At 41.9% G+C, this 26,866-nt stretch overlaps 1 long non-coding RNA gene across 3 annotated transcripts; it reads left to right on the top strand.

Annotated features, from left to right (window-relative positions):
* The first annotated feature begins 18,027 nt into the window (after positions 1–18,027).
* Positions 18,028–24,991, top strand: LOC149915930 (uncharacterized). 3 transcript variants are annotated; one of them, XR_016471490.1, is made up of 5 exons: positions 18,028–18,189; positions 18,494–18,574; positions 22,052–22,167; positions 22,941–23,048; positions 24,883–24,991. It is a non-coding gene; the product is annotated as an uncharacterized LOC149915930 (long non-coding RNA). The 3 variants fall into 3 exon arrangements; XR_016471491.1 differs by lacking the exon at positions 22,941–23,048; XR_016471492.1 differs by lacking the exons at positions 18,028–18,189; positions 18,494–18,574 and adding an exon at positions 19,775–19,906.
* The last annotated feature ends 1,875 nt before the right edge of the window (positions 24,992–26,866 follow it).

The following is a 26,866-nucleotide window of genomic DNA, read 5'->3' as shown; positions in this document are numbered from 1 at the left end:
TTTCAGAGACTTACACACTGACATTATGCTTGCTATATCTATAATATAAACTGTAAAAACAAAAAAAAAAGAGAAAAATTTTAGATTTAGTTTAGAACAGAGGAGGTTGTAGTGGGCATTTTAGAATCCTGTTATTGCTCAAGATTCTCCAGTACAAGCCTGAAATCACTTGCCAACATCTTGCTCTTAGAAGTCAGTCTGCAGGCTTTGACCAAGAGTTTTTCTTCCTATTTGAATAGTACCTCTGGACAAAAGAAGTGAGCATATGTGCAAAGTTCACATCGAGTTCAGTGAACGATCATATTTTCCCCACAATAATAAATACTTCTATAATTTATAAATGCCTCGAAAGACTGAGATATGTGGGGGGATGCAGAATCAAAGTGTCTTGACAGGAGAGAGACAAGGGAATGGGCCAGAGAGTGGTCTGACTACTAAAATTCCTCATTTTTGATTTGTTTCTTTCAGAACTTGTCCCCAGAGAAAAAGCTGTGCTTTCCAGAGAGGCTTAAAAAATAAAATAAAATCCTCTGGGCTTGTGAATAGTCATGGAGAACTTAGAAACCTTCAGTTTGAATGCAGGGCCAAAAAGAAATATTTAAGATTTTCTCCTCTTTAACTGAATGATCGCTTTTTGAAATGCAAGCAATGAAAAAAAAAAAAAAGGAAGGTTTTTTTGTCAAAGGATTAAAACTGGAAAATTGTTTTCTTCATTTCAAGAGATCCTTTGCCTTGTTGCGTGGAAGAGGACCAGAACAGCTTTCATCAGAACTACTTAAAACAAAAACAAGAGTGTTCAGGAGAAAAGAAAGCCATGACTTTAGCATGGGCAAAAACACGTTTCCATTAAAAAGCCCTTTTGAAAGGGGCTAATGTAAATTCCCTTGAAATTAGGAGGAACAGGAAATATAAATGAAAATAAAAATAGCTTTATTTATGCTTGAATTTTCCAGAGGGTGAAACACAATATCATGACCTTCTTGCACAGAAGGAAAATAGGTAAATGCTCATGTGAAGAAAATGGCCACTGGAAAATTCAGAAAAGTGCCTTTACAAAGGATGCAGAAAAAAACTTGTTTCCATTTGTCCTTCTGGAAGGTACAAATGTTTTATGATGAATTACTTCAGGGAAGCAGGATAAGTTGAATACAGGACTGTGATGTCTTGGGCATCCCCAAGGCCTGGCTTTCAGTGGGAGCTGGAGTGCTGAGGGCACTGCAGAGCTATTTGGGATCAACAGGATGTAGTGGTGGAAGACAGGGAGGGTCAGACACTGCCAACCCACATCTGATGTGTCCACAGCACCATCCCAAGGAAAGGATGGTTTGGGTAAAGATGGGCACTAAGCAGTTGACTTGAGTTTGGTACTTTGCCAACAGGGATTTACAAAACTTCTGGCACGGAGAAAGTATTAAAATGAAGAAAGAACAGTATTAAATACCATTGAAATTTTTGCAGAGCTGCCAAGAACTTTCGTGGCCTTCTCTGCAGCTTGGTGGGGGAAATTCTGAGGTTCATTCCTTACTTCTGGGGTTTCTTATCCTCACTTGGCTGTTATTTTTCCCTGCCTTCATTTTGAAGAAGGATTGAGTTCTACCACTGCAAGAAATGTTTTCTCACCCATTAGCCATTTGACACAGAGATAGATTCTCACCGAAATCAAACACAGCCTCTTACTATCTGCCCCACCAGCATAGACCGGTCCAGCACAGCTTTGTACATCTTTGAAGTCGGCAGCATAAGTGAGCCAGGTCTTTTTATAAGGTTGCATGTGAAATTGTCAGAAAAATGAAACCATTTGCAGATGGTGGAGTGATAAAGATGGTACGGTGCCTCGCTTGTATTTGCCCCTTGTTTCCTTGGGAAGAGAAGAAAAGGAAAAGGGGAGGAGGGGAATAAAAAGCAGTGGAAGGAAATAGAAACTCCAACAAATGAAATTCTTTTGACAACATAGTGTTGAAGGAGTAAGTGAGATTTCTGGCAAAACCACCAGGTCTCTGAAGACAAGCTGACTGCTGCGGTATTTATTACTTCGCTTTGACGAAACCTCTGACATCAAGGACTTTCTTGGTGACTGATTTTTGTCAGAGTAATGCTGCAGGAACTGAATGTGACAGATGATTTTTTTGGACATGAAGCCTGTGTATAATGGCATGAGAAAGAGAACATAAAAAAGTCTGCCCTGAAGCTGCTTAATGTGGCCCAGGAGAAAAGAGCTGTTATCACTGCTTACTGATGCAGTCAGCAAGAGGAAAAAATGGATCCTGAAGTCAGACAGTTCGGCATGGAACAGATTTTATAAGAGTTGTTCTCCATTATCACAGCCTGGCTGAGGCTGGGATGGCAGGAGGAAATCAGACGGAGGAATGTACCTCTAGAAATTAAATAAAAATTGGCTTTATTGTGTCAAGTCTATCCCCTGTATTGCAATACTGCAACACCGTATGCAGCAGCAATAAATATGTTGAGCTTGATGAATATTACTGAGGCTTGTGACAGCTGCTGATGCAGAATGTCATATCCTTCTACTTACCCTTCTGTATATCTGAGTGCAGTGCATGGAGGATAAAATGACAGCACAAGGACTGTGGCTCTCCACAGAAACACAAAACTATAAAGAAAAGTATTTCCTAATGAGCTGCAGTGCCATATATGCTTGTATGCAGCCAAATTTCAAACAGTGCTCAAACCGAATTAATACAGAGCATCTTGAATTATCACAAGGTAGCAATTTAAGACATAGTCTGGAGTCGTGAAGGATATTTCAAAAGCAAACAATTGATTAAAATATTAACTGCCCTTTTCTCAAGCACATAAGATTTTCAGACAGCAGTTTTGAGAAATCTGTATGGAATCTTCAGCTTAAGGCACATCCCTGTTCTGCTTTTCTTCCGATCAAAAGTTTCAGCTGAAAACTTGAGACAGACCTACAGTGCTCTGCAGCAGAAGTGCTATTTTTAAGCCCAGAGGGCAGTGTGGCAGCAAGAAACCCTAATCTTCCTTGGATAGCTCAGCACATTTCTATGGGCTGTATAAATACACATATCTGATTTAATAAAACCTCATGCAGCGTAATCGTGCTTGTTTTCTGTAGCATTATTATGAAGTGTACAATTGGTGTTACTATGTTTTGGTGGAAAGAAATGTAAAATCTTCTCAGATGCCAGCCTGTGAATTTACTAACATCGCATTTTGTTTAGAATTGCTTTATATTGCCTGTATTCTGAGATATGGGCTTTATTCAACAGGTTAATCTGCTCAAATGATAGTTAAAAAAAAAAAAAAAGAATCAGAATTCTTTCTGTTTAGTTATATTTAAGTATAGGAGAATACCTTCCTGCATAGTAAATAGAACATCTACTGGGCAATGGGTTAAATGGGGTGTGCTGCAACTCCTTTTCTCTTTCTGGTTACATATGGAAAGAGAAATAAGTAGGCTACTAACTTCCAGAACAGCTGTATATGTGAGGCATTTAGTGAGAATTTATAATCCATGCTTTCTTAAAGAATGTGACAGGATTTCCAAGTACTGAAATGGCAAATGCTTAGAGATGTTGTAAATTAATCCACGTGTGAAACCCCCAACTGTGTTCTCATTGTTCTCTCTCTTCTCTCGTGAACATAACTCATTTCTGTTCATTGACTTTCAGTTCAGCTGACAAGACAGGATTTCTCCCTGGATCTTGGTGCGTTACATACACCTGTCAAGCAGAAGCTTCACGGCAGCCTCAGGGGAGCATCTAAAAGACACTCCTGCAATAACAATGAACTCACCATCCATTTGCTGCCTGTTTCTTTGAAACGATGAGCAAGTTAAGAACACACCGACCAAACCACTTCAATTTGCACTTCTCTGGGGGAGAGTATGGTAATGCCTGAGTTTGGACCTGCATGTCTTCCTGCACACCTACAAGTGAGGGTAGGTCCCACTGGAAGTCAAAGGGCATCTGCTCTGAGTAAGGTTCCTCCTGATGCTGTAGGATACAAGGGCACAGGGAGTTCATACAAGGGGTTTCTGTATTCACCTGTGTCCAGAGGAGAACAACTCCCTCCTCCAGAAGTGTGGATTCATTGGGTCTGCATTTGTACTCCTCTAAATACTATCTGCCTTGGCAAGAACATGGATACCAGTTCAGCCATGGGCTAATAAAACAGATGAAGCATTTCTTCCTAACCCTAGCAGGACTTGATTGACTGCCTTTATGTGAAATGGTTTGTGTGAGATGGGAGGATTCAGCTGATAGATAAACTGCAAAAATGTGTCACTGAGCTTTTTCCTTTTTTATTGTATTTTTGCAGCATATGCTGGCTTATGAATTTATGAATTGTTTTGAAGAACTCCTTATAAAAAAAAAAAGAAGTATATTTGGGTGGTTTATATTTGTTCTTAATAAGTGAAAAAATTTACTAAAAACAGGCCTGATGTGATGACTTTGGAGATTTTATCCACTATTGATGCTGATGTATTCCAGACAGCCTGAATAATTAAGCACTTTGGATGTTGAAAGCAATTCGAACATCTCCTAAACCCAGAGCTGAATTTTGCTGTTTTCAGCAAGGAATGAGGGCGACAGAAATCCAGAGCAAGTTGAGGGCATGCATGGTGGGTGAAGGCAGGTAAGTTTGAACTTCACCTTTTTATATGAGCTTTTCAGAGGGTGATGTTGTCAAGCTCTGCGAAGAAATCTGGTTGATAAAGCTATCAGGCAAAGTGCAGCTTTGATAAATAGTGTGTTTCACAATTGCGTTCCTATCAAGTTCTGCTGTCACTCCTAAGCAAATTCATTGTATTTTATTCTAATGTCTGTGAGACTCCAGGTGCTCAGAATTTTCCTCGTGACTCTTATCCTGCTCTTGTTTTCAGCAGGTTTAACCACTTGCAAATGGCATTTGCTGACAATTTTTCATGATGGTTTCTCAGATGGGAAGGGAACCCTGAGGAATTGCAGATGCTCCCAATAAATTAGTGCATGCAGGTAGCACTGGCAGAAGCCAAATTCTGGAAGGACATCACATCAAAGTGAGAAGAGCTTTCCAGTAGAGCAATGATATACTGAAAAATAGACAAAAAGAGTGCCAGGAATTATTCCTGAACATGAAGAATGGCCAAAACTACCATGAATGTAGGATGCTATTTTGTAAAACGGGCAGGCTCAGTTCTACCACTTGATGAATGCTGTGTAAGTTTGTGTCCTTTGCAGAAAGCAGAGGTGTCATTACGTCATGTCCATGTCCTCTATTGATTCATTTTCTTAAGTGAGTATTTTCTGAGATAACAGATGTGTGGGAGGCTGGCAAGCAGTAGGGAGCTTATCATCCAGCAGTGCTGGCTTTCTTCTTCACGTTCACCTGTTATGATGTAATATGCCCAGTTAATTGCCTACTTAAAGGTAATCTTGATATATAACTTTTGCTGTAATAGTTACAGGGATGTTGTGTTAGTGTGAATGGGAAGAAAAGAAGGCTCATTTAGTTGCAGATGCATAGAATCATGTAATGGCTGAGCCTTGAAACTCCTTTTTTTGACTCAGTATGGTTGCTCATTTATTTTATTTACATTGAAAATAATGCTGTAAATACCCAATTTCTGCCTATACAGGAGCTTGTGTAGGTTTCCTGTTACGCCCTTTGACTGATGAAGAGATGTTGCTCCTCAACATCACTCATGACTGTTGTCCTCAGAACAAATGGCACAAATAGCACTGACAGTCCAGTTAATCCATCTTGTACTGAAGTAATGCTCAAAAACTGACATTCTCCCAATAACATAAAGGTGCATGGATTCACTTCATTTTTTTTTACTGCAGCCATTTGCATCTTTTACTGGTAAGCAGCTGAAAACCTACTCCTCTGGAAGATATTGCAGCTGCAGAACCGAGGCTTGGATGATGACTGAAATCCTTGTATCTCTTTAAATAAGTGATGAGTAACAGAGTGCAGCAATGTGAGTTGGAGCATTACTTGGAGTCATGAATGAATTTACTGCACCAGTTTACTGCACCATGAACAAGCTATGCAGACTGATGTATCAGACACTTCCAAAAGTGCTGGTAGTGGCATCTCTCATTTTTATTTTATTGACTACTGGAATCAGCAAGTCTGAAGTGTGCCAGACTGAGGCTGCCCAAATCTTTTTGTTATCTCTAGAATGGTGTTTGCCAGGATGACCGTAGGAAGTTCCACATGCAGTATCCTCTTGTATTGCATAACTAGTGATCAAAGCACAATTTCAAAACCTAGTTTAGCATCTTTCCTTCCATAGTTACCAAAAAGTATGAACTGCATGAATTGCTAGAGAAAAGCCCTAGGAAAGAAGAATTCCTTACACCAGAAACATGGACCTACCTATCTACCTATTTAGGTTAATGTGTTTGTGAGTGGCTCAGAACAGCTTGTCCACAAAGACTAAGAGCCAACTGCAAGACAGAAAACTCTCTGAGATCTTTTGCTTTATTTCTATTTTGGAAAATTTCTGCTAGGGAAATGGTGCCAATTCTGGGTCTGGAATCTCATTTCACTTGCACATACTGTTCTGCCCGCTCAGAGTTAGGCACTTGCTTGTGCTGCACACCTGAATGCTGAATGCTAGCTATGAAAGTTGAGATCCAAATGCCTGTTTGGATTACACGCCATTATTGCCATTACTGTGCAGCACACAGGGATGCTGAGATTCCCCACTTGCAATGTGGGGGGCAAATACAGGTAATGTAATTCTATGCTCCCATGCCCAGTGTTCCCAACTGGTGATGCAGTCTCACAGTGCACGGTGGAAGACATGCTGCCATTGTTAGAACCTTTGTGTTCAGGTGTGTAAAGACTCCTTTTAGGCACTAAGCATTCTGCTGGAGGCTGAGTCTAGTCGTTATCCTTGAATCTTCCTCCCTCCTTCTCTAGTTAATATTTACAATTTTTATTAGTTTTGCTTACTTGCCAAGTTACTTTATTCTACATAATTTCTTCAATATAAGTCATTCTAATCAGAAGATCTGATTCATACTTGTCCATTAGATGAAACACCTCAAAAGAGAAGTAAATAATACAACTATTTTGAAGTCAATCTGCCTCTTCCCTCTGCACAGGTTTTAGCTATTCCTGCAGTCAATTTGTTGCATTAGAATCAATTGGTTAGAACCAGATGAAGCAATTCTGAAACAAAACTCAGCTGAAAGATACATTCTAGCCACTCGGAAATATTTTCAACTTTGAAGATAAGTATTCCTTTGAGGGGCTGTAACTCTAAATCCCAAAGTGCCTGCAAGCGGTTGGGCAGCAGCCAAAAATGCCAAGTCAGAGGAAAATAATTGTTTTCAAATGGTGACAAACCTGCAGGGTCGGCGGAGAGCAGAGGAACTGTGTTGCTGAATGCAGATAGCCACGTAACTCAGGTCTGTGAGTCCTGTACACTAAACAGAGCCTAACATCTCCACAGGGTGTTCAGAGGCCACAGATGCAGAAAGGAGCTCATAGGCACTGGTTTAACTCACAGGGCAGAAATGATTCCAAAAGAGAATCTAAAGACGTTGGGTTTAGACAGAGTGTGCCCTGCCAGTGCTTTGGGCTGTTCTATCCCTGTTTCCCAGAGGTGAAGAACTGACAAGATCTATAATTTTAAAAGTTTTTGCAATGAAAATAATTTGACAGCTTGGTCTGGAGATTTCTGTACCATTATGAATCATTGTTTGAAACTGTCCAGGACGATAGAATAATTATAAGTTAACCATGTCTTATGGAGATGAATGATACTTGAAGTGGAGGCTGGGAGCTTGCCACTGGTGTTGGTCTGGACTCTGCTGTACTCTAGACAGATGCCTACACAAATTGAGAACATGCTGCAAGGAGTGCTGATGCTTTGGTAATGCCATTGCTCTCATAACTGCAGTTGCAAGTCATGTGGAATCAGCTTGAGGGAGCTTGCTGATTACTTTCTAAGGATATCTACATACGAAAAACAAGTCTGGTGCTATAAATCAGCATAGTTCTGCTGACTGCAGCATAGCTGCATCCATCTACTCCAGCTGAGAATCTGGACTAAAGTATTTAGGAAACACAGAGGACTGAAAACTACCAGAACACCTTTAAAGCTAATGTGCCAGCAAGCAGGAGAGGCATTCGGCTGTGTGGAGTGAACTTCTTACGTCTGTGGTAGTTAAAGCAGAAAAGTGAACTTTAGATTCTCACCGTTTTATTGCATCTGTTAAAGCAGTATTGGCTTTCAACAACGAAATGAGCATTCAGGCCAAGTGTCTCTGCAGAATTTCGGGCACTCCATGAACGGATAAAATTTCAATTGCAGAAACAAGAGAAAGTACCAGACACAAATGCACCACGTATTACATTTAAGGAAAGACAGTGAAGTGGGCAGGTTATACCGTGGGAATAGACAGCAGCTGGCAGCTGACCCCGGTGTTATGGCAAAGCCACTGACAAGGCCACAAAAAATTAAGATTATTAGTAAGTAAAGTCAGCCTGCCTTCAAGAAATCCAGCATGGCTGGTCTGGGGGCTAGCAGCAGGGAAGCACTAAGATCTGGGCTCTGAGCCGGGTCCCTTGTTCCCAGGCAGACAGAGTTGGCAACAGCCTGTATTGCTCTCTGGTGGCCCCTTGGGCCAGAAAGAGAAGGTATATTGGCAGCAATGCAGGGGAATAGCAGCCAGCTCTGCTAGCCAGAAATCAAGTTGCAGTGAGAAAAAGGTGAAAGCAGGCCCCTTCAGTGTAGCACAGGCATCAGGCTTGCAAGGAGATGCAGTGGAGAAGTCCAGACCAGGTGGGACTCAGCAGTCAGAAGGCTGCTCATCCCTCAGCAAGCAGTCCCAGAGGCCAGGCGCTGCAGGGCAGACATTGCTGGCTGGAGTTTAGCAGAGCCCCAGGTCCCACACTGCCTTGCCCACAGCCACATGTGGCTGTGAGTCACTCTCTCACCTGGCCAGAGCTCTGCTGGGGTGATGCGTGGAGATTTCCTGGAGACATCTGTGCTTCAGAGGCTCCGGGGTCTGGAACAAACTGTGGCTCAGGTTTCCCCATGCACAGGGCTCTCGGCATGTGTCTTTGCTCTTTCCACTGCTGTTCTGGACAGGCCTCCCACTCATCCTTTCACTTCATTAAAAGGGCCTCAGCCCCTCCTCCAGCATCTTAAGAAACAGTGCTGGGAAAGGCAGCGATGCGGGAGTGACAGGCAGAACTGAAGTAACTACTGCACCCTTTTTCTTAAAGCCTCTGCAATTGCCTTCTTTCTAGGTGGGAATCCCTCTCAGTGATTATCTGGCTCTTCTGATTTTCATCAGCTGGAGAGCTGCATCTCTGAGATTATCCTCTCAGCATCCTTGCCTACTCCTTAATGTCACAGGCTTTGGCCACTTAGTCTGGTTATAGAGTCTCAATTCCAGTCTCATCCTCCTGCAAGACTAACTCACAAATAAAGTGGAGTGGGAGTTTCCATGTTCAAGTGCTTTCCTCGTGCCCTTGGGGAAAGGTCCTGAACACAATTTCTTCCGCTTGGATGGAAAGAGGAATTCCTGTTAGAGCCTCCATGAAATTACAGTCTTCTTTTTTTATGAAATGTAAAAGAAAGTAAATATTACCTTAGAGTCTCTTTTTCGTGCTGCAATAAAATGAGACACTTCCTTGGAAATAAGTTTTAAGACACAGCTCTTGTAAGGTTCATGTTTATTGGAGTGGAGCTCACAGCTGACCTGAGGTCTGGAGGACTTGGAGGCAATATGTGAACTTCCAATTCTTTCCTTCCTCAGCACGAGGTGCAAAACTCGTCTGTTTCTCAGAGAGACTTCCCCACCCTTCGCAAGCTTGTGTGCTCATATATCTCTCATGGTACATAAAGAATGACATATTGCAGCGAATCTGCTGAGAATAGCTTGTAAAATACATCATGATATGAATCAGCCTCATTAGAAGTCTCTCTCATGATTTAATACAGACATGGTGCTTACAGGAGTGGAAACCAGTGTGTTGGGTTTTTTCCTCTCTTGCTGGTGTGTTGTGCTCAGCCAAATGTTGAAACAGAAAAGAAAGAATTCTCTGAACTCAGGGCCAGAGGTAGAAAGCAAATACTTCATTACCAATATGCCTCTCTGGCATAATTAAGGGCTTGGGTGTTTCCCTGGATATATGACTTTCCAGTTTTGTTAATAAAATATTATTTTGCTCTTCTAAACAGCACAAAGCTGCATTCTTTTCATACCCCAAATCCCCCTGACTCAGGACCCTCTCACACCTCACATTCAGCATCCTGAGCCATTCCAGGCTTTTCTCCCACAGCTGCTGCTGTGTTTATGAAGGGGATTATACGACACGGTGCCTGTGATAGCAGGAGACAAGGCGCAGTGGCCCAAGAGGCCTCTCTCAGTCCTATTTTATGTAAGGACTGGCGTACCAGGTGCCACAGATGCATGACTCAGACCCTGCTCAAACTGCTTGTGTGCTGGGGCAAGCACTTGGAAACGAAATCAGTGATGTTAGTGTTTTACTTTAGACAAGGCTACAGCAGATGCAATCCAAATGACACACCACAAATAGCAACAGCTCTGGGCTAGTGGCCATGTTGTGCAGGACTTATGGTAGGAAAGGAAGATTTCTGCTCCATGGCAGAAATCTCTTCCCTCTCTACTTTTTACCATTTCTCTCTTGTCACTTCAACATCAGAGTATGTAACAATTCTTGCTGTTATTTCTAGTAAACCACAGCACATTTTGGCTTATAAACCTCTGGCTGCACTCTTTTCAATCACATGGATCTTTAATCAAATGTGCTAAGTGCAATTACTCAGCTGTTCTCCATCATTTTGCTCTCCTTATGCTCCCAACTCCATTACCCATGATCACTGCCTGGTTTGTCACCAGCGAACCTTATTTGCTGAGCACTGTGGTATATTTCTATCTCTCACCCAAGACCTTGGGCCACGGACATTATCAAAGGTCTTGTCACAGTCAAGGCTGGGACATCTCAACTTTGCATTCGAACAGTTTGTGCTTTCTTCTTTGTAAGATGAAGTACGTGCAAAACGCCACATACTCCTGTTCTACTGAGCTCAGTCAGGAGATAGCACTTCAGGGCAAAGAACAAACAAAATTCCAGTTTATTTCTAGCCTTGATCATTGGTTCCCAAATATTTTCCTTATTTACCATGACCTGGATGAATTTGTTTTAACAGCAATTCTCATAACCTTTGTGTTACTGCCAGCTTTGCCTCTGACAGAAGAGGCTTTACTTTTATCACTTACTGTCTATCAAATGCTATTTTACAAGACCTGCAGTGTTTCAGTTGTGGCTTGTGCCTTGGGACTGGGCATCCTCTGTGATGCCAGACTTGCCTGCTGCCTCTTGAATTTGATGGGAAGGATCTGGTTCCCAAAGCTGGGATTTCACAGCTGTGGTCTGACTGACTTCCTATCGGTGCATACAGAAGTGAGCACACAGCAAAGCTAAACACCCATTTCATACCTCAGACTTCTCAACTGGAACAACTGTTGCAGTTGGAAGTTGTTTTGCTAACTTCTTTGGCTAATTGATAACATCTGCATCTCACCACCCTTCCTTGTGTCACAAGCTACTTCCAAATAGATCAGATAGATAACACTGTGGCTGATCTCAGTTTCAGTATTAGTGATATATATTGTTACATTCAGCAAATAGTATTAAAACCTGGGAGGGGGGGGGGTGTCTTCTAATAATACTTCCTTTATAAAGGTTTCTTTCACACAGTCACAGAAACAAGTCCAGAGACACTAATAAAACCTCATGGTATTTGTTTGGTGTTTCTCTCATGGTCATGGGCAGATAAAAGAAATTTTGTAATATTTCACATTATTTTTCTCTGCTTTCTCCCTACCACACCATCTACATTTGAAAGTTTCTTTTGGGCTTTGAAATATTGGAATACGCTTTTATTTTCCATTATTTTTCATTATCCTTGTATTACAATAGATGAATGAGGAACTGATGCGTGTGATATTTTAGTAAATAAAATCCTCATATTCAAGATCACCCTTGAAGTCTAGTAATACATAGTGACACCATATAGGTCCCAAGGAGACAATATGGTTGTAATGGAAATATCATATATCTCATATCCCAGGTCTGATATATCAGCTCAGCCATAAAAAGAAACAGGATATTTGCAACTATATTTTAACAGGAATTTTGCTGTTACCATGAGAACATGGATTACTTACAAACTTTGGTGAGAAAACTCTTTAATGGTTTCATCAGTGTCTAACCCAAGGAGATTTCAGTTCTTTCGCTGCTGTCAGAACAGCCATTAATGCAGTGAAAATCAGAAACGTGTGAGTGTTTCTTGAGTGTCTCATTGTTCATCCCAGACTGAAGTCTCAGTGCAGGTCAGATGGTCCCTGCTACCATTTTTCAGAATTCTCAAGATCAAATTTGGGCTATGCCTGCTGACACGCATCCACTAAGAGTTCTCTATTGCTTGACACCTTTCCAGTTGGTGCTGGGGAGACGTTCCCTCCTTCACCTCCTTGTTGCTGTTGGGATGGTTAGAGCTGTTACTGAGCAGGGTCTGGAGATGCCTTCAGGCCCTGTGATGTGCAGAGAATGGATGTAAGCCAGGACTTTAGACTTGAAGTTGCTCAGTCAGCCAGGAGAGCCTCATGAATTTTCTTGTAAAAGGAATTTCTCTGGATTCAGGGAGACTAGTTACATAATCCTTTGAAAACAACATTTGAAACAGGATAGGGCTATCCCCTTTATAAAGTCCCCAGAAGAACCTACAAGATGCCATGTGAACTATTATTAAGCAGTTCTTTTATTTTGTGCCTTTCAAATCGCTAACATCTACAAAAGAAGTACAGATAAAATCCCAAATACAAATTTCTCATGGCTTCACCTAATGCAAGCTCACCACATTTGGTCTTAATCTGAATATCTGGGCTGGGATGAGTTCTGCAGGGCTATAATAAATATTTTCCTTCAGTGAGAATGGCTCAGCAAGAGGTTCAATGTCAGGTCAGTGCTGGGAGCTCTCTAACCATGTTTTGTTAGACATGGAAGATACCCTCACTTATCAAAGCTCCACTATCACCTGTCAAAGCTCCATAGAGGCTGATGGGGTGGATAAAATTTAAGTCAAGCACTTCTTGCTCATTTTAGATGCTGGATTCTGTCACCATTTGAGGAAGGCTGGGCAGTGGTTACAGCCTCACATCCTGGAAATGAAAGCACTTCCATCAGAAAAATTAAAACTGAATGAACTAGGGACTTGCTGTGGAAGTCCCTTCCTGTTCTGCTCTATTCAGATTGGATTACTTACAGAAACAGAGAGAACAAGCAACCTTGTTACAGGAGACTTGGCTCAGGTAAATAAGTGTGAGCTACTTAACAATTAGCAATATAGTGAGAGTTCTTTAATTTGCTTTTTCAAACAAACGTGAGCCACCTGTTCTGCCATTTTAATGCAGGAACAGAAGGCAATATGATGCAAAGGTGTGTTATCAAAAGGAAGGCAGAGATGCCTGGGAAGGAAACTTGTCTCTTTGTGGCACTATGTGGTGGGGGGTAGAAAATGTGCTGACTAAGCATATTGTGTTCTTACATGACTGGGATCATTAATGCGAGCACCTGAAGAGTTCACTGAGGTTTATAGTTTTCCATTTTTATGTGATTATGTTGCCTGCCCGTGTGTTACAGATGAGAGGAAAAGCCCGTTTCACTTTCAAAATGTGTTATTAAAGGGAATATTACTGTACCAGAACTTCATCATCCATGTGTTTAACTGTAGATGCCTTTCTTATAACAAGGTGCTGTTACAACTGTATCGACATAGTTCCCTTTCAAGTTAGTAGGAACTGATTTTTGAATTCAAGATATAGAACTGTTTTTAAGTGGTCATTCCTTGGGTGAAAGTGATCTAAGGTACAGCTTTTCTAAACATTGATGCTTTCCTGGTATGAGAAATAATCCACTCTTGACTTTGCTAGATTTAGTTTTTCTTGTTTCTAGGCTCATAAAGATCCATAAAAAGAACTCAGATATTTGACCAAATTCATTAAGAGGATTGTGGACTGAGCTAGAAATGGATGCAGTTCTGGTTCCAGGTCTTATATCTCTGACTAATTAATTATTAGTGGATGTGAGTCACCCTTTGGAAAGGTCAGTCTTAAGCACCCCAGATTATCTCAGCTCAAAGCAAAGGTATCAGGTGCACCCTTGCAGGCCTAGGATAGCAAGAAAACCATTTCATATTGGAAGTGGATGACACTTTATGCCTGGGCCCAGAAGTTTTACCACCCATTGAAGTTCATCAAGTACACTGCAAGTAATTTTATACCTCTGGGTAGAATCCAGCTCTCCTTATCCAATGAAATGCCAGTTTACTGAGTCACTGTAAAGGCTGCTCTGGATAGAGATGTCTCTCTGGTTGAACTTAGTACAGACATCTTTGTCTGTGATTTGTTTTCAAGAGTGGGCCTCTTAAGGAAAGGCTGAGCCAATTTTGTATAGTTTGTTCCCTAGCTGTCAGTAGGGCAGCTGATGTGTCCTGTCCTTGCAGAAGCAAAGGCTGCTCAGTAAAAGTATTTCTTCATGGCCATTACTATTTATCCTTTCGTTTTGGAGCAGCACTAGTCTTTCTCCTTTTAGGGTGTGTCTGTACATTTACAGACTATGATAAGTTGCCTCGCATAGAAGGATTTACATCTGTACGTATATTTTTTTATTTTGGGACATATATAGATCATGTTAAAAACCAGAAGTCCATTGTTCAATCAATCAAGTTAATCCTGGTGCTCCTTGATAACTGTAGCTATCGCATTTCAGAGTGATTTTACTGGATATTACTGGGATTACTTGTAGTAGCCACTCAGTCTAGACAGGGGTTTCTATTACAGTGAACACAGACAAAAGGGTAAGAAATATTAATGCCCACCATCCATTACCATGCACAAACTGCGTATCAGAGAGTGGATCCTGTTCACTTGGCCGTGGTTCTCCCTCCCTTTTGTTTATCTCTCAGGAGGGTACTGCCTTTTGTTAATTAAAGAAAAGCAGGTTGTCTGAACGTAGAAAGAAAAAAAGGGAAATAGCTGCTTGGAAATGTTGCCATTTAGAGTTAAGGGGAGATGTTGATCTTTTGATGAACTGTACCAGTATGGACAGATCCATGTATTTTGGCCCAAGAGTTGTGGTCAAGAGGGCCAGTCTGTTATGGCCTTTCTGCAAGATGTGAGTAGGATTGTGAGCATCTTTTAGAAATGAGCAGCTTGGAAAGCTGAAGGATCTTTGAAAAACATATCATTGTGAGAAACATGGTGAAACTGATCCCAGGACCATCAGCAGGGCCAGGTAAAACTGTACTACCTGTCATATCTTAAACAAAACCACTTAGATGACAAGCACAGCAGGAATGCTGCTCCTTGGATAAACGAAGTGTGGCAGTGCAGTGTAGTTCTCACCATTCCCTAGCAGATAACCCTGCACTAGTTAGTTAGGACATACCTGCCCCAAATAAATTAAGATAGTTGGTGGATTAAAATTAGGCATAGTTAACAAGGCAATGATTGAGGTAATTAAGTTTTGAAGCATTTCAAATTCTCATTTTATGTTACTCCACATGTTCAACTCATAATACATGGACAAACACTGTATGTGCTGCTTGAGTCAGAGTTTATTTTGGGTACAGCATATTTCAGATTGTTGTCAAATTGCCTATCATAACTGAAGCTCCAGCAGTTAGGCTCTTAATACGGTTATGGGTATGATAATAAGTGACTTGCACAAGTCTGTGTTGGAGCAGGGCAATGCAGCTGGATTCTTGCAAATTTTAGGCTTACCGATGAACATTTTTCTCTTGATGTGTACATGTTTATTTCATGGTATTTAATTAGCCATCTGGATGGGAGATCTTGATTAGCTTCAGACAGTTTGTGAAAGGCTGCCTAAGAAGTAGATGTTTAAATGAAAATTCGTAGCAGCATTCATCTCAGCTATTCTCTTGGCAAAACTCTTGCTTTAACATCGACTTTCAATAAAGATCTGCCATCTTCAACTTTTGTTTTATATGGAAAAAATGCTTTTAAAGTTCTAGATTTAGAAGTTTTTACAGAGCTTAATAAAAATTCACTTTTGGGGCAAAGCACACTTGACAGATGTGCTGGTAGTGATGGTTTCTATTTAAAAACATGTTCCTTTCATTTGCTGCATCTTGCAGCTGCTGAGAGTATTCTGTCTTGCTTCCTCTATGCTTCTCTTGCCGTCTTTCAGGTATCAGAGAGAGGAGCCAGTTGTCTTCAACAGCACCAACAGAGAGAAGCTGCTTTTCCTTTCTCTCTCCCTTGGCTCAGCTTTTTTTATCAGTGTGGGAAAGATGCACCAGACAACAAGCACCAGAGATGGGACAGAGGCTATTTGTTATTCTGAAGTTGTATCTTTTCTTGAGCAGTAAGGCCCAATAGAAAAAGTACTATGGGACTCCTCTGTGTGTCCAAACAGAGATTATTTTCTAATTCCTGCCATGAGGCCTTCATGCTCCATTGGCTTTGGACTGACACTGAAAAACAGGTAGGCAACAGCAAACCAGAGTAAGATGTACTATTCTGGGAGAATAATGTAGGGAAAGATTACACACAGGAATTTTCTGGGTAGAACCTCTGTCTGGGGAATTTGGGATCTGGCTCATGCTGCCACTGGGTTTCTGGATGCCCCTTGCTTCCAGGAAGTGGTTAGCAATGTGAAGAAAAGGCAATCCAATGCTAATCTCTTGCCTAACTGGTAGCTGTATCTCTTTACCAGCTTAGCACTTCTAGGCCATATATCCATGTAAGAACCCCAGTTGTACTTCTTTTTATGTGTATTGACTTAGTGGAGTGCAAACATGTTAAAAAGTTCACTTTCTCCTTTATACGACTCTATAAAAAAGCTCTTAAAATGGAGTCATAGGGTTTCAATGAGACAAATGAATGATCAGCCGAGACCCAACAGTCCTTCCTGACGGATTAGGTGCTTTGCAGTGAGAAATCTGAAGATGCTAATCAGCCTGGGGAGTTTTCATGCCTCCAGCACTATGTAATGACAGCAAATAGTGTGATGTCTCCAAGTTCTAATGGAACAGGCGGGTAGGATGCAGTAATAGGCATCACTCAATGATACTTGATTCCTGTTAGAACTATGTTTTCAGAAGTCTCCAGGCAGCAGAGATTTCATATGCATTTATGGGAATTTTAGTAAAACTGAACATATACACTCTAGTGTGGAAATCTTTCTAACAGCTATTTAGACATTGTCATGGGCAGAAATAACAGTAAACACGTGCATGAGTAGATCAGTGTGTGTTTTCATTGTCTGCTTTTAGGAGAAATAACACATTAACATATTTTCTGAATTTTGCAAATGCACTGCAATTCTGCAACTCAATAAACATGACTTTATATGATCTTATACTGTGATGATACAGTATAATACCAAGATGGTTTCCAGTTGGGGTTTAGGAAGCTGTGAGACATGGCAGAAGTGTTGGGAATCAGGACATTTCAGCTCTCCAGCAAGGGATGTATCTGTTTATAAGACTGGCTTTGGAAGGGTTTGGTCCCACTGCCAGAGCAATAAAACACAGTCATTGCAATAGAAAGGAAGCAGGTTGTAGCTTACCAGAAGGAATTGTTTCACGTAATTGTTGTAACTATTACATTTTATTTCCACACAGTGGAAATTTTGAGTTGCATTCTGTCACTTACACTTGGAGGCATGTCAGTGCTGTGTTTGTATTCCTTGATGGTGGCTGAGATCACAAACATGAGCAGTCACTGAGAAAAGAAAAGGAACAGAATATTTCATCTGCATCCCCCCTAAAGTTGTATCATTATTTTGGGGAGATAAAGAGCAACAGTGGTGTGTTTGGATGGCTCTCTTTGGAGAGACTTTCTACAAACAAGCATGATGAAAACAGGAAAATTTAGCTCAAAAATACCACTGTGTCTACTGGGAGCTCCGGAAGGTTTTCTCTCTGAGAAGTGCCTGCTGAGCACCAGATGCACCTGAGCTCTTGCTTGGATGTGTGATTGATGCAGGCTGGAAATGGTTAACAAATAGCATGGGGCTGGGAAATCAGCATCCATCCCTGGCACAACTCCTGTGGGGATGTGTGCCAGGAAGCAGGAGCTGAACTTCTTACTGAAAACAAAGGATGACAAGATGAAATGCCTGGAGACTGAAGTGTTTGTCAAGGTGACGTGCTTGTGGTCGTTACTGAAGTGCAAGCTGAGAGACATTTCTGTATTTCAGAGAAATGTGTAGCCAATGCAGTTTGTGAGCATTTATGTTGTCATATCAGTAGCAAAATGTTATCTGCATAATTACAAAGTTATGTTCTGATAGGGATTCTTATTTAAGCCTGTTACATGCTCCAGCAAAGCAGAAAATCCCTTACTGAGTACCGTTAATAATGGAGCATTAAGAATACACTGTTTTCTTTTCTGGCTTTATATACATCTATTTATTTTTCAAACAACTGTGTTTTGGTACGTTCTAGGATTTCACCCCTGGGTGCTGGAAGGATCTAGGATCCCCCTGGAGCTGACTATGAGAGGAGATGTCACTATGATCTGTTCTGGTAATGTTCACTCTGCCTTCAGAGCTATTCTTTTCTTAAGGATCAAACAGCTTTCTTATGGAGAAACTCATGATACTGTGACAGAAGACTAAGATATCTCCCAACCTTCCTAAAGTAGTAATTTTTTAGGTAGTACTTTGTGGAGCCAGGAGTTGGATTTGATGATTGTTGTGTGTCCCTTCTGATTTGATATTCTATGGTTTTATTCTATGATCCTCCCAGAGATCTTCTGAATAGAGTCCAGTGAGTTCAGCAGGTCTGTGGATGCCCCAAACATGAGCTTCCACCTACGTGTTATTCTGGTGATGGTAAGGCTCCCCTGGGAATCCCCTCTGGGGGCTGTACAGATGAGTGGGGTCCTTTCAGTTTCTGGTGAGGCTCCTGCAGTGATATCTGGTCAGGTGGAGCAGTGGGCTGCACACCCAGCTCTGCCCTCTCCAAACAGGGAGAGTAAAGGTGCAGCATCCAGCACAGGTGTACTGACCTGTGATGAGATTAGGAAACATGAAATAAGACTCTTTCAAATGGGAAGAGAAGAGCATGAACACTTCCAGAAGAAGTGGGTGATAAGGAAGGCAGGTGGAAGAGCAGGCAGGGAACCCTTTCTGGGTAGGCCTACCTAGAGGCAGCCTTGCTCCCAGGGCAGAACCTGCCTGGAGCCTTCTGAACTTGCTCCTGAGCTACAGCACAGGCATTAGTGGAACTAATAGTCATAATTTTTCTTAAAAAGCCCACCATCAGTCAAGCTTTGTGTGCTGAGCCAGTGGGATTTGTACCCAGAAAGGCTGGGGAAGTTGTACTTCACATTGAGCTATATGTAACTGAGATACAGTGGTGACACACATTGGGAAAAGCAATCTGAGGGGCCCGGTTTCCTGCTGGGATCCCCACACAGCAGAGTGCTGTATCTGGAGGATGATCGAGGAGCCTATCCTGTAGCTACTCGACAGAACTTGCTGATGAGATGCATCTTCTCTGTGCTGTGGGAAATGAGTTGTTCTCTGCAGTTTAAAGTCACAGCACTACGTAAGCAGTGGAAAAAGGACCCTGAGTCAAACTCTTTCTTGGGCTGGGTGCTTGCAGCACTGCTGGTGTAACATTAACATTACGTGGCTTTATAACAAACATGTGCATACCTGAATTTAAAGGCCAATGGATTGGCTGAGCAAAAATTTATTGGGAATGGGAGGACAGAGAACATCTATTTTCTTTAGCCAGTACAAGGGATGACTAATTACATCAGGAACAGCTGCAGTGCTCCTGAAAGGACAGAAGACCAGCTGATTTCTGCCATGCTTCCCCAGCCAATTGGCAACACCTGAGCTCTGCAAGGTAAAAATCAGGATGTGTGCTTTGTCCAGGTCATTAGAGCTCCGTTTGGAGAGAAGTGAGCAGGGGACAGGCTTTGTGTCACTGCTTAAAGAGCTACTCGAAAAGAGATGGGGGGGAAGGAAATACATGGGAGGAATATTTCAGCCCAAAGTAATATTTACTTGGGTGCTTAAAACTTTGTAAAATGCCCTGTAGGTCACAAGCCATTCATTCTGCTGTGTGTTTGTCTTTAAGAAGGTGCTTGTAAGTAGTATTGGAACACATGTGTGATGAGGGGTTGCCATGGCAAACAGGTTTTGGCAATATTTAAGACAGAGTTTTATAGCACAGCAGAATAAATAAGCATGTTAAAGCCACATACAGTAACTTGTTGGCACATACATTAATGCTCCCAAGGGCTGCAATAACTTAAGCACCCTCCCTTTAAATATTTTTCAGAGTTTTTTCTTTTTTATTGACTACATGCATTTAGTATTAGGGCTAGGAATGTCCCATTTCCACCCCCTTTTGAAGTGAGTAATTGAGGCAAAAAGAAGGAGGACTGTCTCATAAATCATAAAGAGCCATTGTACACAGACAAGAGGGGCAATTTTTCCTTTCCTACCATACGTGAGGATAAGCCAAATCCTAACTTGCTCCCTCTGGACATGGGATAGATTGGTGCATTTATGTTTCTGATAGAGCTGGAATCATCAGAAATAGTTTCACACCATTTTCTTTAGTTTCTGTCTCGCTATTTTGTGCCAAGCCAGTCTCCCACATCATGGCAGTGAGATAGTGGCTTGAGTGTTAGTGGTTTATGAGCCACCTGTTCTGTTTCCAGCTTGGCTCCCAGTTCCCACCAGTGAGTCCCCACCAGATCTGGAAAGCCTCCCCACAGCACTCCCTCAAAGCTGGGAGCAAAGAGGCAAATCTCTGCTTGTAAGAGGGCTCAGGTTTGTGGTGCTCTTAAAGGTGAACATAAATTACTCTTTATAATGAAAGCTCTGGTTTAAGAGTTATTAGTGTATTAGACCAGGCTTTATTAGCTCAGAGGTTTCGGAGCCATGTGGGAGGTGTGACACTGGCTCCCTCTTCTGTGGGAAGCAGTAACCTTTCTGGTTTGGAGAACTCAGAAGCTTCCAAAGGCAAGCAAAGCCCACATCTCCCCCATCCCCTCCCACATCTGCTTCATTGGCATGAAAGTGTATCAGTGCAGACGTGATGGGAGAACGCCCAGCTGTAAGGCAGGTGGCACAGCCTTGCCTCTTCCCTGGGGGAGCAAAGGATGGTGAAGCCCTCAGCCGGAGCTGGCAGTAATTGTTTCCTGTTAAAAGTGGAATATTGGCAAGTATGATGGACCTGATTCTCCTTGTTTTATTGGTGAGCAAGGAAGTTACTGGGGAAGGGTGACAAAGTACACACACTCACCCAAAAAAGAAGACCATGGTCCATGCTGGCCCCTGCTATGCTCAGAAGTAGAATGTTTTGTGTACTCCTATGGTTTTAGGAGGACCAAGAAGAGCCTTCGGTCTTCTCTGCGATCACCAGAGCTGCTGGGCTCTCCCAGTGCTTTATGTATGCCCAGCAATTGCCAAACCATGCTCAAAATTCAAGAAATGGGGGTGGGGAAAGGTTGGTTATTTTTATATGAAATTTATATTTCTAATACCTAATGCTGATAGGTTCATTATGAGTTACAATTCGCTGAATAAAAGAATCCACGAGGGAGGGATATTGCATGGAGAGAAAAGAAAGAAAAAGGCAGGAAGGTGATTTTTATGCCTATAAAGGCATCTCCTGGGCATAAGCAGCATGAAGACCTACCACGTCCTCCTGGTGGTTTGGATCTGCGTGCAATTAAAGCCTAGTGGAGCTGTCAGGGGCTGTTGACAAATATATTATCAGCAACTTAGGTTAAGCAAAAATTACTTAAAATTAATCCATCCCTGCCCAGTGTTCCTGTTTCACTTCAGAAGAATGTGCCAGGAGGAGTAAGTACAAACCTGACAATGTTAGGGGAACCTCCTCAAGGTGGAAATTTGCAAATAGGGCTACTGTAGTATGTAATGAGAAGCTGCAGGGCTTTCAATTATCCCACATAGTCTGTCTCTTTGCAACTTGACTGACAGCTAATTATGCTGGTGCCATTTTTTTTTTTGGCAGTGGAATTTAATCTCCCAGATGGAAAGCAAATCAATCTGCCCATCGCTGCAGCTGAGGTATACTTTGGCTCAACTTTAATTTATTCTCCAAAGCCGAAGGAGGCTGGTCATTTCAAGGTACAGAAATATCACATTTCTCCTGTTAACCAGGCTGGTAAAAGGAAAAAAAAAAAATAGGGAAGAGTTGGGATTTTGTAGGCTATGCTGTGAAATGTTGTCCTTGCTTTGTATTAGGAAACAGCAGTATCATCTCCCCTTGATTCCTGTGAGTGGAGTCTGACAAGGAAGAAGCATTTATGAGCTGGGTGCTAGTGATAATGGTTAAACATGAGTTGTGGAGGCATTAAGTGGGATTCTATGGAGGAATGAACTAAATCTCTGAAGAACTCAACACAAAAAGGAATTGGTGGCAATTTTCAAGCACTTTAGCCAGTGTGCAATAGTCTGGTTCCCATTGGGTTTCACACCAGGGATATAAATACAATCTTTCTACTTACCTGCGCTCTTCAGGCCTATCAATTATGCTGCTCCCTCTGAGTTGCTGTTACAACTGTAGGTATTACTGTCCTCTGCAAAACCATCACAGAGCAGAGTATGTGACTGTTTACCATGGGCTGCAGACCTGATCTTTGAGTGGCCAGGCAACTGCAGCTCCTGTCAGCGCTATTTTTCAGGCTAGAAAGCCAATGTTAGCTGGGATCAAGGGGAAACGAGCTCACAAAAACTTGAGGTTAACAAACATAGGGAAATTAGAGCCTGATTTTACTGCAGACTTCTGCTTGTTTGGCTAACGAGGAATGCTCTCACCTTGACAGCCTCTATGTGCTACCTACGTTCCACCTGTGTTTTTTACCTTCTGGTGTACTTTCTCTGAATTCTCAATTTCTCAGATTCATTGGATGTATATACTTTGGCTTTGGAGAGTTCACAGACCAAAGAGTTCCTGATTCCTTTTTACTGGAAAATAAGCATTTCTAAGAGTGCCTTGCTCATGCCTAGTGAGTCAGATTCCAGCCTCCTTGCACTTGTATAAATACTGGCTGTTTTACTGCCTTCACTGCAGTAAATCTGCAGGCTGAAAGATCAGAAGCTCTCACATCTTGCTGTCGATATCCATCTCTTCATGTTTTCATACAGTAATTATAATCATGACGCTTCTCCTAACGAATCAGAAAATGATATTTTACAGTTATAAAATCTTGTACATGGAAGCGTTTGCTCGTGACAAATCTCTGGAGAACAGACGTTCAGGTGCTGTCCCATCAGGTGCATTCATTACTTTGCTGCATGCTGTCCTTCTACTGTGAGACAGTTTAAGATGGAGCCTGTGCAATGCCCTCACAGTCTGTAGCAGAGAAGAGATATCATTCAATGGATGATCAGAATGTTAATGAATCTATGGAAAGAATCATCAGTATCTGGGGAAAAGCACTGCAGGAGAACCAGAATATGGGATTGAAAAGTGACATTGTGTGTTTGGTAACATATTTGTGGTTATAACACCACTCAAAGATATTTGTATCCTTGGATTGAAAGCAGGGATCAGAATAGGGGCAGCCCCCACCTTATTTCTGTACCTCCTGGCACTTGTGGTTATTGAGATTAGTTCTTGCTTGGCTGCTTTACTTTTCCAAATGCCCCAATCTCTGCACAGAGCTGGATGCCCAAGGAGGCAGAGGAGCAGGAAGAGTTGAAGCAGACAGGCTTCTTTCCAGACTTCTGCCCAGGGCACATCTAAGAACAGGGGGAGAAATCTCAGTCAGGTTTGCAGGACAGATGTGGATGTTAGGAGCCTGCTTGTACCTCTGCATCTGCCAAAATGCTAAAGCCAAACTTCCGAAAAGTTGAGATCTAGAAGAGAGCTGAAGGAAATGCAGCAAGATTTGTTACTGAATATTAAATTAATCATGAAGGATGAAGGGCTGATTCCAGTGGAATGTAACATGAGACCAAAAGTCTAACCTGTCCATCATGGCACCAATCATCCAGAAGACACATCTGCACTGCGGTTCCCAAATACTCTGCCCTCCTCCAACCGTTTTAGGAAAGTAAAGGTTACACAAATGTTGTTATTCATTGCTTCCATTTCTCAGGGGGAAAAAGGCCTTCAGGAAGGAAGGATTCAAAGAGGCAGATGAGCTGCAGCATGATTATGAATTCTTCCCCTTCAGTGGGGAAAAGAGAGAGACCCCAAATTTGCATTTTTGCTTACTTCCTCTCTGGGGCAAAGTAACACTTCTGTCAGCAGCTAATTGCATCTGAAACCCAGCCTGGCAACCTGACCATGTCTGTGGTAGGGTAATTATACCTGCTCAACTAATCATAGTGGCTGACAACTTGGGATGAAAAAAGCTTTGGCAGGATGATAGCCTACAGAATTAGGGGGAACTGCTAAAGTAACACAATTTGTGATTCACCCAAAGGACGGTATTACAATGAATTACCTACAGGAGGGAAACTCAGTCGAGTAAAAGCAGAAGAGCAGAGGAAAGCAAGACTTGAGGCAGTGGATGGAAAATGCTGCTGGCTGCAATGTTTCCAACACCTTAAAGTATTTAGAGAACATTCATTTTAACCATTGTTTTCAGATAAGTTCCCTAATGGACTGCAGCAATGAAAGAACAAGCAGTAAAGATAAGTTCACTGAGACTTTCAGTGTGTGGCCTTCCTTAAATGATTAATTAATTTTTACATATGGTACTAGTACATTTAGCTGTTAAAAATGCTGGGAAGACAACTCCCAAAGCGATGTTGTTTTGGTCCCAGTACACATTAGCAGCAATTTCTTCTGTTTTTCTTGTTATACATGTAACCAGATATGTTTCTTTTCAGGTTTTTGAATCCATGCCACAATCTGCTGGGGCTGCACCACATGGCTGAGTTCAGGCTTGTTCTGGGATCTCTGGCTTCTGCTTTCTTCACACGGCCTGCTGGGTTGCAGGACTTGAGGGCAACATTCTCCAGGCTGTGGGGAAGGTGGATGATCCACAGTAGTCAGTGGAAACACCGAGGGTTTAGGAGCTTCTGTATGAGTGCCAGGAAGGAGAAGGATGCTCTGGAATTTATACAAAAGGAGAATACAGTGATGCTCACTAAGTGATGTCCCACAGCTGGGTTATAACAAGAATGGAGACCTTAAAGCTCTCAGGTTGGGGCTCTGCCTGCTGTGAGAAGCAAGGCGATCCCCCACTCAAAGCTATGTGAGAAGCATTGGTAACTGTTTCTGTTTACTCTGGAAAATGCTGCTGAGAGCTCAGATCCTCATCAGGTGGGAGACGTTCATGGGTCCTTTTGCAAATTAAGGGCTGAATTCATACAAAGCAAACCTTGCATGTCACAAGCAATGATCTGAACTACTCACAGAGCCAGTGGCTGAAGAAGTTCATAGTTGACATCTCTTCATCTTGTATAACAGTGTAAAAGATCTGTTAAACACGACTGCAGGCAGCATTTTTAACTGCTCTGAAAATACCAGTGGTATTTTAAATACTTTTTTTTTTTTTTTCTGTTGTTGATGTAATTTGAAGGGGAGAAAAAAGACTGCACTTTAGAATTTACTGTAATGTGTAAAGAGACCAAGGAGCTGTAATCTGTTGGGTACACACTTGTTGGGATGCACACGTTCCTTCTGCAATGAAAAAGGAAGTGTCCTTCTCGTACCAGGTGTCTCCTCAGGACCCCCTCCTACATGCTTGTCTATGCTTTTCTCTGCTTTTCAATCCTTTCAGTGACACCTAGTGATAGTTGTGGAAAGTGCAGCTTCGTGTTGTCTGCATGAGGACCAACACAAGGATAGGAATGTGCCATTAACAACTCAGTGCTAAGGTGTGCTACCTTCCTTATTGCTGCTGAAGCTGCTATTGTTAAAGATTGACACTGTAATTCAACAAGTTTCATAGTGTGGTCAAACACCCTGTGTGTTTGATGCTCAGAATTAATTCACCCTCTGCTCCTAACTCTGTCTGCTTGCTTAGAACAGCACTGCTTTTTAAATTTTACCTTCCAGTGTTGTCACTGTTGATCCTCTACAGCACTCAAATGCTGAAAGTATTCACAATCCTATGCAAAAAAAAAAAAAAAACAACAAAAAAAACACAACAAAATCTTGACAGAGCTTAAGCTTACCTGCTTTTAATACTTGGTACTGAGTTTACTGAAAGCAGTCAGATATGTTCCATTCATTGCTCTGGATCAACTCAGGAGGGATGCGAAGCACTCTTTCATCAGCAAATGAAGTTTTTAATAGAAATGGAAAACGTATGCCTACTATCTAGAAAGCAGGCTAAAGACTTCAAAGGAAGAGCTTCCTCTTCAGAGAGCATTCATATGCTTTTGAATGTGTAACCTTTCCTTTCTCAAAGTACAAAAACAAGTGGCTTCCGTAAGGTTTTTGTTGGTATGGATTTCAGCTGTGCAAGCGATATGGCAACCAGTACAAACTGGGCTCATAAAGATTTGGAAATAATACAGAATGGCTTCAAACAACCCAATATTCAATGACTGGAACTAGTTCAAAAAAAACCCTAGGCCTTACTTGATTTAAAAGGCTGGGACCTCTCTCACTAAGCAGCCAATTAAGTCAGCTTCTCCTATGGGAGATCTGAAGCACCAACTGGAAAGTCTGAATGCTCACAGAAGAAAGGGTCAGTTGTGAGAGGTACTGAGTGTGCAGACATCCACTCAGTACATATAAGATGCCCAACATCTCCGGACAAGATTCCAGGCTACTAATAGAAATCTGCTGTAATTCTCACAGCTAACTTCCCTGAATTTAAAAAACGAAGACTTAAGAGAAAAATTCCACTACACCAACAGC

The sequence above is a fragment of the Phasianus colchicus genome, chromosome 15 (assembly GCF_987193195.1).
Source record: "Phasianus colchicus chromosome 15, bPhaCol1.hap1.1, whole genome shotgun sequence".
NCBI lineage: Eukaryota > Metazoa > Chordata > Aves > Galliformes > Phasianidae > Phasianus > Phasianus colchicus.
Note: the sequence above shows the minus strand (reverse complement) of the source record. Positions and strands in the feature narration are given on the sequence as shown.